Source organism: Tenebrio molitor, chromosome 4, assembly GCF_963966145.1.
Source record: "Tenebrio molitor chromosome 4, icTenMoli1.1, whole genome shotgun sequence".
In the NCBI taxonomy this organism is placed as follows: domain Eukaryota; kingdom Metazoa; phylum Arthropoda; class Insecta; order Coleoptera; family Tenebrionidae; genus Tenebrio; species Tenebrio molitor.
This window is the reverse complement of record NC_091049.1, coordinates 20,035,510-20,047,759: the sequence shown is the minus strand read 5'-3', so window position 1 is coordinate 20,047,759 and position 12,250 is coordinate 20,035,510. Positions and strand designations below refer to the sequence as shown.

The 12,250-nt window shown below is 37.7% G+C and overlaps 1 long non-coding RNA gene across 1 annotated transcript in view; it reads right to left on the bottom strand.

The window, feature by feature from the left end:
* Nucleotides 1–6,175: 6,175 nt before the first annotated feature.
* Nucleotides 6,176–12,250, bottom strand: part of LOC138127986 (uncharacterized) — a 44,314-nt gene continuing 38,239 nt past the window's right edge. The window contains exon 3 of the long non-coding RNA XR_011158483.1: nt 6,176–11,152. This is a non-coding gene — a long non-coding RNA (uncharacterized lncRNA). The remainder of the gene's footprint in view (nt 11,153–12,250) is intronic.

The window sequence follows — 12,250 nt, the reverse complement described above, 5'->3', positions numbered from 1 at the left end:
GATGCGGATATTGCAGAGGATGACATATCAAATTGCGCGACTCAAGTTGCGGCTGTCGATGAAAGACCAGGAACCTCTCAGAGTACCAGTGATACGACTAATTGGGACACCCCTTTTTCAAGGAAGAAAAAAAGAAAAAGAACACCCATTACATCAAAAACACCCCATATGGATGAAATCTTTTTCAAGCAGCAGGGAGAAATGATGAAACAATTCTTCGAATACCAAAGGTTAACTGAAGACAGGGCTGCTAAACAAAGAAGTACTGAGTTAAGTCAGATATTAACAACCTTTACGCAAGCTATTGAACAAATAACGAAAGCTGAAGTGCCCATCCCTCCACCCTACCCTTATATGATGCCGTTCAGTCATGCTCCTGGGCCATCGAGGCACCTCAAGTAAAGTCACTAGATATACAAAGTACCGCAATAGATATTGAATGTGTGTTAGAGAGAGAAAGTAGATTTTGCCCTACAATGGCAGACAGAAGCGTGTCGGTACCACGTTTTTACTAGTTTTGCATTTTGTTTTTTGGTGTGTGTTAAGATATTACCTGATATTTTAGTGTGAATTTATAAATATACAAAATATAAATATTATTGGAACATTTTTATTTAGATAATAATAATCCACATATTATTCTTTTGAGTCCCAGAATGTAGGTATGTATAGTTGACTCAAACTCAAATTGCAAAAAACCACTTTGCCTTTGCAACAGCATTTTTATGGCATTAGTCGTTTGAATAGTTATTTATTTAACGAGTTCGTGTGTAATTTTGGCTTTTTTTGGCATGAGTGGACCAGTTTAAAACTCGAGTGAAACGAGAGTTTTAAAAGTACACGAGTGCCAAAAAAAGCCCAAATTACACAAGAACGAGTTGAATACAACGTTTTTTCGTTCGACGAGCCCCTTAAAGGCTCCAAATCGCTAAAAATCTTTAAAATTAGCTTGACGTTTCGTTTTGACAAGTTGTCAAATTTATGAAAATCCGTTCACACAGGAGAAAATTCTCAAATTCTAACAGTGTCGAACAAAAAATTACTTTAAAACTGTACTTATATAGAAAATATTCAATCTAAACTTTTTTGTGCCTTTATTTGGTTCAAAAGTATTGAAAAAATGGTGTTGCAAATGAAAAGTGGTTTTTTGCAACTTAAGTCACCTATATGTCTAAAGTAGACTCAGTTTGCATCAATCCACTTATCACTTGCAACAGCATTTTTTCAATATTTTTGAACCTAATAAAGGGAGCAGAAAATCATAGTTTGGATTGAATATTTTCCAGTACATAGAGAATAAACGTTTCAATTTCCCGCTCGTTGGTGGCCCGACAATGGCGGCGTCATTGCGGTACTTTGTATATCTAGTGACTTTAACCTCAAGCGACCATGCGCGCCCCCGAGTGGAGAAGATAGTGATAACGAATAAATCAGTTTAAAATAAGTGTATTACTTAAAATAATGTTACATTAAAGCTTCTTTACAATTGAAGTTTTGAGTTGTGTTCTTTCGTGCTGTCATAATTTTTCTGCAAATTCATTCCTCCGTTTTCATGTTGTTTTTCAAAAAATAGTTCATTGCAGAACTCTTCTGATAACTATTTATCAACTAATAAATAAGATACTCGTATATTAAAAGTTGTTGAAAACAACACTAAACAATCAGGTTTAGATCGTCTTTCTTTCTTCCTAGATTCTTTCTTTCTATATTTGTTAATGTAATTTACACGTGGTTCGTTTCTGCCAGTGGCTGCTGTTCCAGATAGAGTTACGTAGCTTTTCGTTGGCATCATATAGTGGAAATTTCATGCAACATATTACAAATACAGTTCAAACCTAACCTCAAAGTTTAATAAACTCCCGCCTAGCTCAGATGAAATTACCACGCAGCCCTATGGACACAGTGGAATTTCCAACTTCCCACAGAAAATAGCATCGTATCTAAAATTAAGCAATCTCACTAGATTCACTGGGCATTGCTTTCGGCGTACAGCAGCTAGTCTCTTGGCCGACAATGGAGATGTTCTCCAATTAAAAAGACTGGGAAGGTGGAAGTCGAGTGGCGTAGCAGAAAGTTATGTTGATCAGTCTCTGAATGGTCAACTAAAAATTGCAAAAACGCTGTCCAAAAAGGTTAAGTGGTCCTTCGAAAATCCAACAACAGTTTAATTTTTCAAGCGAACAGTTGACACACGGACTGTCTCTTGCAATTAACAGCTACGATAACTCCAAGATCACCATTAATTTCCATACCTCAGCTGCGGAGAATAAAACCGGGTCGTCCCCTTAAAACCCCACAATCCCTTACGTAATAATTTTTTTCGGAATTTTTCTACAAATTTTACTTTGAAGCAATGCTTGTCTTTTGGTTAGGTATAAATATACATAATTTAGATATGCTATTTCATCAAAGTCAAGCAGAAACACAGATGTCTGATGGCTGATATATCCATCAACGAAGTTCATTCTGCTAATGATCAAATACCAATATATCCAAATTACGACCAACACTGCGGTGCTGTTACTCATTAGATGTTAGAGATAAAAACAAACAACCACAAAATCACATCGAAGTGCCTCATGATTCCGGATCAACAAGTACTCCATAAGAGTACTAAGTCTAAGCAAGTATTGTTTGCATGTTGTATAACAGGTCAAGTCAGTTTTTACGTCAATGGGGAGGGTTACTTGACGCCTGACAGTAAAGTCAACAACTCTGAAACCAGTAGTGGTAGCGGTCGTTATGACATATCCGATAATTCGGCTGACGAGCATGATGAAACATCAGAGTTACCTGCTGACGGCAACACCCAGAGCACAATACCATCTGAGCCACGATCAGTGCCTCCAAGCGCGAAAAGAAGATGTGTCAGGGCCAAGAAAGACGTCAACTTTTTAAAATCTAGAAGTGAGACCCGACCTGCCGCATCTCAACAAAAGAAGGCATCGGAACTATTTTATGAAAGTCTAATTCCAGAATTTGAAAAGTTACCCGTTCAGGAACAAAGAGATTTTAAATTAGAAATCCTTACCTCATTAGACACACGTCTTCAAAAATACAATTTGTAAAGTGAAAGTGTAAAGTGGTTCATTTGAACATGTCTGTAACTAAGGTTTAATGAAATCTAACTAAGTACTAAATTAGTGTTTATTGTTAAAATATCTTATAATTTTTTGAATTAGTTTATATTGTATGTACATCTGATATTAAGTAAAATTGTTTTCTGCATTTCTGCTATCTATTTTTTTATACTGCCATTCTACAGATCCTATACCCGAAAAATATTAAGCTAACTGATTTTCTTATACAGACTGTTTCCTAAAAAACGCCGCAAGCCATATGTCCGTTATTTATGACTCGATTTCAATAAAACAGAAACCGTAAAAAATCACTTAACACTATATGCAAAACATAGATTTCTCAAGTTTCAAAATTGCGCGACTATGAACTGTCAAAGAAATGCCAACTGTATCGTACCCACACAGTTCCCACATACATTTTTGTACATAGTTGCCATACTTATCCACAATCATTTTGAATCACCCTTTATATCCATCTATCAGTTTGGTGATAAACTATAGGCGATTTTTCGCGAGTAACAAATGGTTACTGTGTAATTATGTTAGGTTACTGCTTCCATACCTTTTCACTTTAACCCCACTTCCATTTTTCTGACTAACTGTAACGTTTCGCGAAAATGGTAAGATAAGAGTCAATAGTTACGTTTCGCGTGTATTTGTGATTTTTGGTTATGTCAAGTGTAAGGGACCCAAATTGATTTTGCGAACATGAATTTCTTTACGGTGACCAGTATACGTGAGGATTTGTTGTTTGATAATACACCGGAATTGCTGTGTCAGCATTTTGTTTTGTGCCAGAGGAAGAAAATTATATATGTAAAGTTACGCGAATGTTGTTACACAACCCCCAATGAAGAAGCATGGGTCGAATAAAATCATGAAATAACATTTTTCCCACACCACTATCAACTGTCAGAACAGACCATTCATAAGTCCTGTAACCGCCTCGCTTACTCGGTTAGCTGAAGTATGTTTAAGGTAACATCAATGACGTAGATGTATGACGTCATAACACCTCCCCTCTGTTACCTTTTTGCATGTTCTTCTTCGCGAAAATGTATTAGTATCATTTTAGAACATACTTTTATCAAATAGTTACTCGCGAAAAATCGCCTTATGTTTAACATGCTAGTTTGAAAATAAGATCTCTTGGAGCCACATGATCAGTTGCACTTGAGTTTGTGACGAATGTACATGTTGGTGTAACCTTTCTTTTTTGCGCCATTTTTTTCAATTTCTTCCTCTGTGCTAAATGCTGAAGGTAAAGGTAGGATTCTTACATCCGTTTTAGGGTTGACTAGTAGTCTTTCTTTTGCATCTAACGCTTTCATAAAAATTTAAACTATACTAGACAAAAATACAGTTTTTCCAATCATGCACAGACAGGCCACCTTGAGATAGTGTCCATGATGCCCCGCAGGAATGACTTATATTGGGTTTAAATATTTTGTATTATTCCGATGTCCAGAGGGCGTAAAAGGAAAAGCCAAAAAGGCACTTTTTAGAAGACAATATGAGAAAGCCCGTACGGCAAGTTTTAGTCGGCGAAGGCGCAGTGCAATTGTCACTTCGAAAAGCAACAAAGCAAAATGTAGTCTCTTTTCAAACCTTACAAAGATATGTCAAAAAGAAAAAGAGCAAGGCACACCCTAATGATCAAGTATCAATGAACAGCAACTACAAACGCCGCCTTGTTTTCTCTGAAAACGAAGAAAACTAGTTAGTTCATTATGTTATTAAATACTCCAAAATGTGTTAGGGGGCACACAACAAAAGACGCCCGTATGTTGGCCTATGAAATGGCAGAAATTGATTCAAAATACATTCCAGCAAGTTGGGAAAAGAATAAAATGGCGGGAATTGATTGGCTGCAGGGATTCTTAAAAAAACACGAGAAGGGTTGAGTATACGACAGCCTATAGCATACAGCCTTTCGAGGGCATCCTCATTTAACACACATAATGTCAACATATTTTTTGACAATATGGAAAAAGCATATAGTTGCTCCGAAGCTTTTTCTGACGGAACTCGCATATACTCGTATAATCGCGACGAAACAGCTACGACGACTGTACAAAAACCTAAAAAGGGTTTATCATCAAAAAGGACGAAGCAAGTTAGTCAATCCATCAGTGGAGAACGTGGGGTATTAATTACAACTTGCTGCATAATGAGTGCCATTGGAAGTGCACCTCCACCTGTTCTGATGTTTCCTAGAAAAAAAAAATCAAAAACCACATGTTAAATGGGGCACCTCCGGGTACGTTGGGTCTGGCATCAACTTCAGGCTGGATGAATGGAGAGCTATTTCCATTGGTAATGAAGCATATCTTCTGAAGAAAATCCGACAATTTTGGTATTTGATAACCATGAGGGTCACCTCACCATTGAAACACTCAAAAAAGCAAAAGAAAATGGAGCTGTAATGGTCACCTTGCCGCCACATTGCAGTCACTGGATACCCCGGTCTTCGCATCGTTCAGAGAGAATTACAATGCAGCTGTCGACTCATGGCTCTTACATCATCCAGGAACGGCTTTATCAATTTATGATGTCGCTAGTTGCGTGGGTGTAGCATTTGACCGCTCTATGATCATATCAATTATTAAATCTGGGTTCAGGAAAACAGGAATCTTGCTATTTGACAGAAACATTTTCACATCTGATGATGAACTTGGAAGTCAACTTACTTCTTAACTCACGTGAATTTAGATATGAAGTGAAGTACAGCGAAGAATCGTTTCGGCTTTATTTAGGAAGTGTTGGATAATGAATACAAGATGTTGAGTCAACGGATACGGATCATGGAAACTCATCACCTAAAAAATGGAGATGGGAGTACGTAACGCAAATTAGAAAATATCGCCAAGAATATCGTTACATAGTGTATCGTGATGAGTCGTGGTAGGACACCCACGATATGGTAAAAAATGGAATTTCAGATGGGATGTTTTAAAATCTAAAGGAAAAATAATTATTATTCTTCATGCCAGAGGTACCGACGGTTGGGCAAGTAATGCTCTACTGCTCTGTTGATTTAGAGACATGAATCCAACATTATTTGAAACTTGGTTTCAGCAGCAGTTGATTCCACATCTTTCTCCCAATTCAGTAATGGATAACGCGATTTACCATTCGAAGTTAGTTCACAAAAAAAACAAGCAAGGCTACGAAAAAAACTAGAAATCGGCGATTTCATGACGCTTAATTGCAGTTCATCGACGATCTGGAAATACCTCGTATCGTGTGGATAAAATTGCCAAATCTAATGGTCGTGTTGTGTTGAGATTGCCCCCATATTATGTGTGCTAAACCCTATTGAGTTGACCTGCGCCAATCCATTAGAAGAAAAAATATTTCTCCAAATATAAATGTCGGCGTTGTTGACGTAATTAGAAGTGAAGTAGGCAACATCAAAAATGATCTGTGGAAAAGCTGCATAAACCATGTTATTGAGATAGAAAATTCGCATGTGTCACCTGAACTTGCAGAATTTATCATAAATCTCGAAAACGGTGATTGCAATGAAACATATTATTATGACGATAGCAATGAAGTTTAGATAAATTGCGTATTCCATGAATTTCTGTGTACAATAAATATTTGGTTACGATGTCTGTGTTTAGGTTCTTGTTTTACACAAACTTTAAATAATATCTTCGTTCAAGTACAACTCTGTAAACTGACAGGTACAGAGCGAAAGTGATGATTAACATGGGTCTGCTTAAACCGCTTACCGGCAACTCAATAGACTTAATAAGTACTATTGTCCTGCCATGAAATCCATGCAGTTCTGGGACCACTATATCAAAGATGCAACAAATTCATCAGTTACTTATAACAGTGCTAATTTTACTACACCGTCCTCATACGAGGTTAAAACAGAAACTGCTTAACATAAGATATCCTGAACATAAAGCACAATTCCATACGAAAAATGTATAGAAGTCATGTAGTGAATACGAATAACGGTAGTAATAATGATGAGTGAGGTTTTCCAGATGGTCTTGATTTCTACGGGGAAAATTAAAATCCATAGAGGACAAAATTGGAGTATACTTATACAGGGTGTATCCGAATTCGACCGACAAACTTTCAGGGCAGATTTTACGATCAAAAATAAGCATAAAACTCTTAACACATAGGGGGTCAAAAACACTTAGTTACCAATTACCATCTGAATTCCTTGAATTTTATGGGGTTATCTGTGCATTGTAGAGGGGGGCGAAATTTTGACAATTTTTGTAAATCGTACATAGCTCCTTTTTTTTGTACGTTTGATCAAAAAATTCCACCCGATGCCTTTTGTTGCTGGTAGAACTTTTAGTCCATTATCTCACAAACTAAGCAGTTTTATGCTTATTTTTGATCATAGAATCTGCCCTGAAAGTTTGTCGGTCGAATTCAGATACACCCTGTATAGTATAGACTACAATAAAGCGATCAAGTTATCCATGCATCTGAATCCGTATGTCTTTTGCGATTGATATGTTGAGATCTAACCTGTGTTTCAAGCTGTGTTTATTGAATGGATAACTCGATTACAAATTAATTTGATCGCTGTTTATTATTCAACAAGTGTGCAAACTGTAAATTCTAGTTAACGAAGAAGTTAATCAATATTGGCCAGTGATATTTCTAAATGTGCGGGTGTTAATAAGCGGTGATTATTACTGATTTATGACAACCCGGGTTTACGACTTACCGGCGAATTGCAAGATTACATGAAATACGAATTAACACCTTAAGGCCTGATTTCAAGTCATGGTGGCAAATAGGTGGTGCAGCACAAATGTATAACTATCTTTGTCCTACACATTAATTACCAATATGCGTCATCTTTCTCTCTTGCGCCGTTACCATGACAACAAGTGCGACCGTCGCAAGTCAACTTGAAATCGGCCTCTCAGCCGGTATCTCTGTACGATGATGGATAATGCGCAAAACGAAAACGTTTTTCTTGTATAAACTTTTTAAGGAATCGTTAAAAAATGTAACTGACGTTAATATCTTGACGTACATAACTGATGGTGGTATACTGTTGCATCGGGTGAAATGGAAAATTTCACAATTTCATAAACGACACCTTCGTGTCACTATTCGATAGTTATGTATGTAACATAAAACCACACTATGGGAACCATGTAACAGTGGTGTATAATGGATACAAAACGAAAACCACAAAAGCAGCAGAAAGAAATAGTCGTTCTTTTTTTACTCTAGTCAACAAGAAAATACCCTCAAATTAATGATTACGTACGATTTTTTTAGATCTAAAAGAGGCCCACGTGGCAAGAATTTTACCTCCTCCGAAATCGAGGTTTTGGTTACGGAAGTGGCAAAGCGAAGGCACGTTTTGTTTGGGTCCCTTCGATGACCCTCCCTTACTCATTTTCATCGGGTCAGGGCATGGTAGCAGGTCCTTAGTTGCGTCAACGCAGTGACACCGTCAATAGAACGGTGGAGATCTTAAGAAGGCAAAAATAAAGGAGGAAGTGAAAAAGAAGCGACTCCTCTCAGTGCAAACAGAGGAAGTAATGCTTTTCTTTGTTGGCATAGAATCCATTAAAAGTATGGTAAAATGTGAGGCCAGAACTAATTCAAAAGTCTTGGAGTAAACTTCTAACACAATTTGATGATGGTTGCAGTGAAGATGAAAATCTCCCATTGTCACAGTGGAGGAATAAAACACACTTGGCAAATATAGTTAGGGATATTGCAAACTTTGTTAGAGATATGTACTGCAAACTGCAAACCTTCGAGCAAAAACTTATCAAGAATAATTTTAGACGTTTTTAAAATTATGTTATAAAAAAACACTGAATTTTCCACAACGTGTGTCTCGCTTCCAAGTGTAATAGTGTTAATAACAAAGCAAATAATTCTTATTTTCATTACTTTTATTAAAAATGAAAAGACGACGTCATTTAAGTGAGGATGAAGTTAATAGAGCCATTGGGATGCTGCAAGGAGGTGTTCGACAGGTTCAAGTGGCCGAAGTCTTTGGAGTACGACAAAGTGTCATAAGTCGGTTCCATCAGACAAACATTCTGCCCGAGAAAGGCCAGAAGTGGACGTCCAAGACCCACATTGCCTCAAGATGATCGTTACATGTCACTAACCGCTGGTAGAAATCCCACCTGCTCTGCAGTTCACATAAGAAATGCTTTGAGACAAGTTGATGGACGCGTTGTGACAGCGCAAACAGTCAGAAATCGGTTAAGAGAATTCCATTTATTTGTCAGAGAACAATGAATGGTAACACATATGCAAATGACATTGTTAACGGGATATTACTAAATTTTCAAGCAGCTATCGGTCCTCACTTCTTTTATATCGACGATAACGCCCGTCCTCACCGAACACGAAATGTGATTATTGCTCTGGAAAACCATGGTATGCAACACCTAGCACTTCCTCCGCGTTCACCCGACTTAAACCCTATAGAACACGAGTGGGATGCTCTTGGAAACGCTCTGCAAAATTATTTGCCACCCCCAGAAAGTACCTGTGCAATATTCTGCCATTATTGTGGCGGCAAATCTCTCAAGATCACATTGACAGGTTGATAAGAAGTATGCCACGAAGGGTCCGCGAAGTTATCAGACGAAGGGGTAGAAATACTAGGTATTAATGGCACATGGTAGCATTACTGTAAATAACAATCTCTAATGTTTTCTTTGTTATGACAATTTTGTAACAAAAGATTCTTTATGTTCTTTTCTTTGCTTGTTCTCAAAAAATATATTTTTTCAATGATGGTTTTGCTTCAATTGGTCGAAAAATGAGAATATCCTTAACTTTTTTTGCCCAGTGTAGTTAGGGTGTATAGAGAAACAAATACGGGAAATCAGTGCACTGATAAACCACATTTCTGGAGATGTAACAAGACAAGAAGTTATTGAATGGGCCGTCGGACAAGATGAATCATGGGAATCCATAAACGATATGAAGATTTTGGAGCATGTTTAAAATGAATCAAGTTCAGACGAAGAAGTAGAAGTGAAAGCAGGACATGATGGGAATGTGCTGAGGAATTATATTGGAAATGAAAAAACGAGCTGAAAAGGCCGAAGAAGCAAACATGAAACAGCAAAATCACTGTTTTTTTTTACGATATATGTAGTTCCACCTTTGGAAGCCAAAAATATAACGTTAGGCCGAAGAAGAATGGAAAAGACTGAATAAAATTCCAGAAACTTTTTAGTCAGCGGTTTTTGACTTCGAATTTTGAAAAAACACGAATATCATCCGTACCACACGGAACTTCACAATTTACACTATTGGGAAATACAAAATCCGCATTGGATGAGAGAACAAGACATCAAAAATCGCTGGTCCCTTAATGTCTGGGGAGGTGTTGTCAACAATAGAATTGTGGGGCCGTTTTTTTTTTGAGGGTCCATTGAATGGTGAGAGATACACCACCTTTTTGCAAGACGAACTAAACGATTTGCTAGACGCAATTGTCCCAGTAAATGAAAGGTTTCGGTTGTGGTTCCAACAAGACGGAGCACCTCCACATTTTAGTCGAACAGCCCGGGAAGAATTAACGCTCCAGTTTGGAGAAAATTGAATTGGTAGAGGCGGACCCATACCTTGGCCAGCGAGATCACCTGATCTTACACCACCAGATTTTTTCTTAGGGGGTACCATCAAAGAACGTGTTTTCCGGGAGAAACCGACAACAAGAGATAATATGAGGGAACGACTAATTGTCGCCTTCCGCGAATTTAATGATCTGAATGTTGCTGCTAATGTTCAAGCAAATTTTAAGAGACGCTTGCAAATTTGTATCGAACAAGGTCATCATTTTGAACATCTTATGTAAAATAAAATAAATTAAAAATCAACTATTTATTTTATCTAAATCTGATTAACAAAAAATTTTTAAGTCCGGCCCTGAAATAAACACTACCCTCAGCTCGTCAGATACAGATACATATTTTATGTTTTTATAGTTATTAACAATCCAGTTGCCTTTCCAGAATTTGCAAGCAATTTGGGGTTGCCACAGATACAGCCACCAATTCTTCAAAACATTAGCTCCTCGGGACCATCCTCGGGAAAGCCTCCAAAAAAAAAAAGAGGAAAGAATGTTCTCTTGGAGCAAATGAAGATAAACACAGATCTACAAGTGCAGACCAATGAACTGTTGCGGCAATTGGTGGAGCAGTTTGGTACGTTTCTTGAACTCAAGCGACGCGAACTTGAGCTCAAAGAAGAAAGTACCAACTGCAAAAGACAGCACAGTTCATAAGTCTTCTTTTTTTGTGTACATATGTAAATAAATCGTAACTTAAATTCATTTTGGATTTTTGTATATTACGTAAATCAAACGTAAATTTCATTGTTTATTTTATTTGTAAATAATATTAATATTTTCGCCAATTTTGTTACTTTCTCCCGGAGATAGTTATGAAAGCATCTAGTGGGACCACGTAGAGGCTGGCAAGCTCCCACCAGGATAAGGAAGGGGCTAGGTTTCAATTAATTTGGACTGCACTGTTAGTAATGAGCAAAATGTATAAATTTGCAGCCATTTTTTGATTGAAAATTTATTGTAAAAAGCATGCAAGAGAAAAAATTGGAAAGCGAATAAAATGGGGGCCACAGCAACCAGTACGTCGGTGACTTCGAGAATGGCATGTGATGTGGCACTCTGCGAAATTCGACCACTGCTTCCTACCAACCACTGATATGATCCAGTGGCGTAAAACTGGAGGGTCATATATAACTTGTGCATCGCTGTTAAATGCGCATAACGGCCCTTCCTGGTGTTCTTTGAAATAGTAGTCTTGCAGACACTTCGTAGATGGAGAACGGCATTCTCGGTAGTCGTTCTTCATCACTGCTATCACTTTCACTCGAATTTTCGTATAAATCAATCGCTTAAGCGGCCAAGAGCTGATTAGCAACGGCCATTTTTAAATGCCCGAACGGTCGTAAGTAGTTTACACCACCTATTCGAGGTGTCGCATACTTTCGTCGCAAAGTGGTGCGACAAATTCGACTTGAAATTCGGACGCAACCGTCGTAACTCCTGTTTGCGCCGTTGCCATGACAACTTCGTCTTACGACGGTCGTAGCTCAACTTGAGATCGACCCCTTAGACTCTAATGCTGAAGTGTTCGTAAAGGGGTTAGAAAAAGCAAAGTGGGTGAATTTTT